Source organism: Cryptomeria japonica, chromosome 11, assembly GCF_030272615.1.
Source record: "Cryptomeria japonica chromosome 11, Sugi_1.0, whole genome shotgun sequence".
NCBI classification, from domain to species: Eukaryota; Viridiplantae; Streptophyta; class Pinopsida; order Cupressales; family Cupressaceae; genus Cryptomeria; species Cryptomeria japonica.
In genome coordinates, this window is record NC_081415.1 from 460,151,163 (window position 1) to 460,157,823 (window position 6,661).

Below are 6,661 nucleotides of genomic sequence, written 5' to 3' on the forward strand. Positions count from 1 at the left end.
CTCATTAAAAATATTGTGTTATGGTGTGCTTTCTATGTTGTGGTTATTGATTTTATTTACTACATTATTTATGGTTTACCGGTACACTATTTTGGAATGTAATTCATTTAATAAGTTTAAAAAATTCATTAACCAGTTAGATACTGATTCACCCCCCCCTCTCAATATCTTTGGGAATCCTAACAATTGGTATCAGAGCCTGGTCCTCTATTTTGAAAAGCCTAACAGCTTGAGGAAAATTCTGACACTGGTACAGATGGAAAACCTGAGAAAGCAATTGGAAATAGCTCTTGTAGATTATGATGCAAAAAAGTTTAAGAATATGAAACTTGAAGATGATCTGAAGGCTGCATAGGAAATCATTCAAGGACTTCAAGAAAATATCACTATTGCTAAGAACAAAAGAAGAGAACTTCATGAGAAGATACAGAGCGATGATGATGAAAAAGAAACTCTTAATGATCTTGTAAGCAAGATGAAGCAAGAAAACATGGCCTTGAGGAATGAGATGCAAGATATGACTATGAGGTTTTGTAAAGACATTGAAGACTGAAAGAAGAATGAAGATGACTTGACTAGGAGAATCAATGATGTTGGAAATGAAAATCTAAGATTCAGTCATGAAAATGATATGTTGAAGACAGATATAATTCACTTGGAGCGTGATAAAACTGAACTCATGAGATAGAAAGATTTCTTAGAAAATGAGTTGGCTACTGCAAACCAACACAAGGATAAATTCAAGAAAAGTTCAGAAGAACTTGATGACATGTTGAAAAATTAGAAACCTAATGGAGATACTAATGGTCTCGGCTTTGAAGTAGGTGAAAGCTCCGGTACTGCAAACAATCATGATCACAGTAAACCGGTAAGACAGCCTAATACCTATAAATTCAATGGAAAATGCTTTAGCTATAACAATTATGGTTATAGAGAAAATCAGTGTAGATCTAGAAATTATCAGAACACCAATGCACCCACCGGTCAATATTCTAAATGCAACAAAGTTGGTCATAATTCAGAAAATTGTAGAATGAATGTAAGATGTTATGTTTGTGGAAGATTTGGACACTTATCTAATCAATGCAGAACACATACCGGCATAGGATATGGAAAAGCTATTCAGAAAAACAATGTGACTTGTTATGATTGTAACAAGATTGGACATATTGCAAAATTTTGTAGAAGTGAGACATCACCGACAAATAACAAAGGACCCAGTTTGAAAGGTAAAGAGAAGGTTGAAGAGGTAAAACAAGAATTCTCAAAATAATGGATTAGAAAGTCAGATCAGAATGTTAATGAAGTTATTCCTTCACCGGTAGAACAGAGTATCACTCCACTGGTAGGAGATTCTTCATCTAACTGAAAAAAAAACTTTTGGGGGGTATGGCAACAAATTGAAAAACATGCTAATTTACCCTCGGTTGATGGTGAGAAGTTGAATTACTTCTTTACCGGTAGATGTGTTAAGTTTCACTTAACCGACAGGCATTTAATGTGGTAGTTGAAGGAAATGACATTATAAAGCAACTATTTTGGCTCTTTTTCATTCATCAAGCATTCAAATTTCCTTAGAGAACGAAAAACCCGAGCAAAGGCATCCATAGCAAGAAGTGAAGCAAATCATTCAAGCATTCAAACCTAAAGGCAGATTAAGGTATTTATACAATGGCTTCCTCCTCTGCACCTGAATTCATTGAAAATCCTACTGTAATTGAAGTGATTAAATGCCCTAGGCCCGTATTTAAAATTATTCCCGAAATTGCGAAGAAAGATGATACCCTAGGAGCATTTTCAAAAATACTCAAAGGAGTTGTATATGCTGAGGATCCTAGAATTTATATACATTTTCATATTGAAGAAATAGGAGCTGAAGAGATAAGGAAGATGTATAGAACAATAATTTGTGATGTTAATGGAAATGTGAAATCGGAACATAAGATAGTTGAAACCCTAGGTTTTGTGGAGATTCTTAGTATCCTTGATTTTCCAAAGGATGTTATAAGGATTGTATTAAGCAGAGTACATGGGGAGTTCTTTTGGTTGGATTCCATTCACAAGATAACAAAAGAGGTAGTTAGGGCAGTGACAGGCTTACCTTCCACCGGTAGTAGGCCTGACAAGACTAAAAAGGTTCCAAACGACACTATAATGACCCTAACCGGTGCAACCTTTGACAAGAGATCTCTAAGAGTCAATGATGTAAAGGATATCAATGTAAAATTCATTAGCATGATTCTTGGATACAAAGTTACACATGCCAATAGATTAAACTCTGTCTCTAGCTTATGTATCAAAAGTGCTTGTGACATGGTAAACAACAATGCAAAGATTGACATATGTGAATGGCTAAAAGATGAGCTAATAGACAATCTGAAGAAAATCAAAGGGGACAAGAAAGGGACATTCGGATTTGGCAACTTACTTGTATGCTTATTGCTATATATCACCAAGGAAGTTCCCAGTATTGGTAGAAAGGATTGGATTTGACATACCGGTAGGAAAACAACTTCTAGATATTCTAAACAACATGGGAGATGATAGGGAGAAGAACATAAATGAACATTTTCAGGCACTAAAGGCTAGGATGAAAACCAGGATAAGGCTATCTCAAGCTATAGTTGATAAGTATCAAAAGGAGATATGCTTTGTGATAAAGAAAGATGAAATCTGGATGGAGGCACTGGTTCCGAGGATAGTTTGGATTACAGAAATGGGATATGAGGCTGATGAGAACATAATAGAAACTTATGCAAAATCCCTTCTAGAAGCCCCTAGAGAACCAACAGAAAAAGTATTTGGAAATGCGGAAACAATTGAAAGCAAAATTCAATCACAGAAAAGAATAAAGAAAACTAAACAAACAGTTAGAAAAGGAACAAGGCAGGCAAAAGCAATCAAGGAAGGAATTTTTTAATAAAACTGGTATTAAGGAGAGCAACTTAGAAGGATTACAACTGGAAACACATCTTTCACCGGTTGCTACCTCCTCTGACAGTGAAATACCTGGTGAATTCAAAAGGGTAGTAAGAAAAAGAAAACCTTCACCGGTACCCACTCCTACACCTAAGAGAACAAGACAGAAATAACGGGTAGTTAGGCCTCCGGCAAAGAAGATGACTCCAAGAAAGAAGAAAGAAAAACAAGTTGTCCCTCCACTTGACAATCTTCTACATGAAATAACTGAAGATGGTAACTTATCAAACATTAGTAAGTTGTATAACACATTTTCAAAGGAAGAAAAAGAAAGCATAGAAAGCAGTATTATCCTACACTTGGATATCTACAAGAAATTTTTGATTGAGGTTGTAGATGATTTACCCAATGACTTGTATAGAAGTTTAGAAGCAAGAAGAGTAGCAATTGTTGAACTAGATAAAAAGATGAAGATAGAAAAACTACTTGCAGTTCACCCAGTAAATTCAACAAAAGAGATTGATGAACTAATAAGTGAGGCAAACCGGACAGTATTTTCAACTGGTCACCGACATGTAGCATTAATGGTTGGCAGAGTTAATGAGATAGCAGAAGAAATAGCAGACAAGTGGGATATATTCTTTGTTGAGAAGGAAAAACAAGAAGAGCTTAAACAACCAAAGACTTTTAAAGTCTATAAAAAGGAAAAGGGTAAAGGTAAAGGTAAGGTAGGTGGACCTCCGAGCATAAAGATAATAGATAACTTACCCCCGCCTCCTTCTAATACTCCACCGGCACAAAATGTCGATACACCACCGGTAACAAATAATGTTGAGAGTATGGAGACAACACATGAGGACACAAATCCTGATTCAGAGGTGTTGTATACAATGAATATTGACACACAAGAATTCAACATTGTGGTTGATAAGGAATCAACTGAAAAGAGAGATGCGGCAACTGAGTCACCGACAGAAAATGTTATAGTTGAGACAAATATTGAGGATACAGTTGGAAACACTGAAATTGGGGTTGAGCAACCAACTGAACAGTCAACTGATCCCCTGGTTACTGAAAAGACTAATGTACATACTAAGCAACTGGAAACTGATAGCACTAACAAATCTGTTGAGATACCGATTGTAGCTATTTCAAAGGTAAAAACAGAGAAACGGGTAGAAAACCCAGAGTCACAATCAGAGAAACCGGCAGTGGAAAGCCCTGAGAAACAAACTGAGGTACACACAGGGAAATTAGAAGAGAAGAAGGATGAGGTAAAGGTTAATGCAGAGACTATGCCATCGGCATCAGCTAAGAAACCAAAATGCATGCTAGTAGAAATGCAGACTCAAACTGACCTACCAGAGGTCACCACAAGCAAAGAGGTTCCTCACACCGGTGGATTACAGATTGTTAAAGTAGTTGGTCAATCATCTGGTTCTTCACTGACAGAATTCTAGCCAACCAATGTAACAGAGGTATTGCTTGATTTAATTAAGAAAATAATTGATTGCAATGCACTTGCATATAAGGCAATTGATGACACCATACCAATTTTGAAGATGATTGCACCCAAGTGTAACATAGAAAACAAAGATTCTTTAAGCCAATTAGACACATTGTCTAAGTACATAACCGGCAACCTACTAACAATTGATCAGATCAATGAGGAGACTTTCAGAGAGAAAATAAATAAAGAGAAAGAAAAATTCCTTGAGGAGATAGCAAAGAAGAGTAAGGAACATATTGATACATTATTACGGGCACTAGGAAAGACAATTTTGGACTTCAAGAAATTGTACAGAGATACATGTAAGACCAACATTTTGATAGAGAATATAGATACAGAGATCAGCAAAGCACAAAAGGAAATCAATAATATTGCTGATAATTTAATAGGTTCATCAGACTCCATATTGGTAGCAGAACAGGAAATTACCGGCTATGAAGAGAAAATTGAAAAACTTGAAAAAGATAAGGAGAGATTAAAGTTTAAGGTAAAGGAACTGAAATGCAGAGTAGGTCCTAAACTAGATATCCTCGTCTCTTTGAGAAAAGAGATTTCTGAGGCTCTTATTCCAGGACTTAAGAGATCGGAAGAGAAAATGCACATACTCATCGGTACAATCCAAAGGACAGAAGCAGTACTAAAGGATAGTGAGAGGTTCTATAACAGCCTAAATTTTGCATTAGTGGATCTGTATCAGATTGTAACCCATTAGTTACAGGGATCCAAATAGGAACTACACTCAATTGACATTGAATGACAGCCTTTGTCATTGATACCAAAGGGGGAGTAGTAGAGGATGAGAAAAAGGAGTAAAGGAGTAAGGAGCACACAATTAATGTATGACAGAAGATATCATCTACTCAGGGGGAGCACACAGTTTTGGTAAGATTTTTGGACAACACTTTTTGGATACAATTTTGGCTTTTTCTCATGAGTGTTGCCATCAATGCCAAAGGGGGAGATTGTTTGCAAATGCACACTCCAATGAGAAATTATAGGTGATTGAAGGTATTTTCATTGATGGCAACCTTACAATCCTATGACACTGACAGACTCTACACCGGCACCAGCACCGACACTAGCAAAGATGATTACCGACACCCCAGCCAACAGGATATTATTTTGTATTTAATTGTAAAATATTTTTGTAAAGCCGACAAGGCGAATTGTAATAAGAATCATATAAGTATGAGATCTTGTAGATCATTTAAGAAGGTAATGGATATAGAAAATGTAATAGGCAGATGCGAATATTAAGGCAGATTGTGGAATAAGGTTTATGGAAGTTGTATGAGCTTAAACCGGTACTGAACCTGGCATAGCATATGCTGAACCGAAGCAGTACATGATATTGGATTTGCATAATCCATTTTTGTAAGTCAATGAGACTTCCCTTTTGTATTTAAGCAGTGAGCTTTAGGAAGTTGGCCTTCATGCATGTGCAGGCACCTATTGTAAGTAATATTCATTTATTCGTCAGTGAGTGAATATTGTGGGTCACAAATCCCACCGAGGTTTTTCCCACACCAGGTTTCCTCATTAAAAATATTGTGTTATGGTGTGCTTTCTATGTTGTGGTTATTGATTTTATTTACTACATTATTTATGGTTTACTGGTACACTATTTTGGAATGCAAATCATTTAATAAGTTTAGAAAATCCATTAACCGGTTAGATACTGATTCACCCCCCCTCTCAGTATCTTTGGGAATCCTAACATGGACAACCTAGATAGCCACAATTTGGAAAATGAAATAATAAAGATAAAGATGAATAGTCAAGATAATAAATAAGTTGCAAATGAGAGATTGTGAATATGTAAATAGACTAAGAAGTAGACTGAACTACCCTCCAACACTTGTGAAGATAGCACCATGAGTTCTTCAAGAGGCTGCAACAATGGTGGCCTTCAAATGTTAGAAAAACCTATGTGTGATAAAGAGAAATGGATACCAAGTGCCTAAGAAACTTTTAAAATGATCAAGAACCCCCAAGAATGTCTCAAAATGCAAGAGATATAGCCTCCAAAGCAAATCTTGATGACGGTGGTTGCGAATAGAGGAATTACAAACTCTTTTGGGCACAGGTGTAACGCTCAAACGACCACCTACGAGCTTACAGATTCGCAGGATGCAAGCGCAATATGTGGACGTCTTCGCGGTGTGCTAGAGTCACGTGCTCAATTGGTAAACATGATCGCTAGAAGCCAAGTTCCATGTTGACAAAGTGATC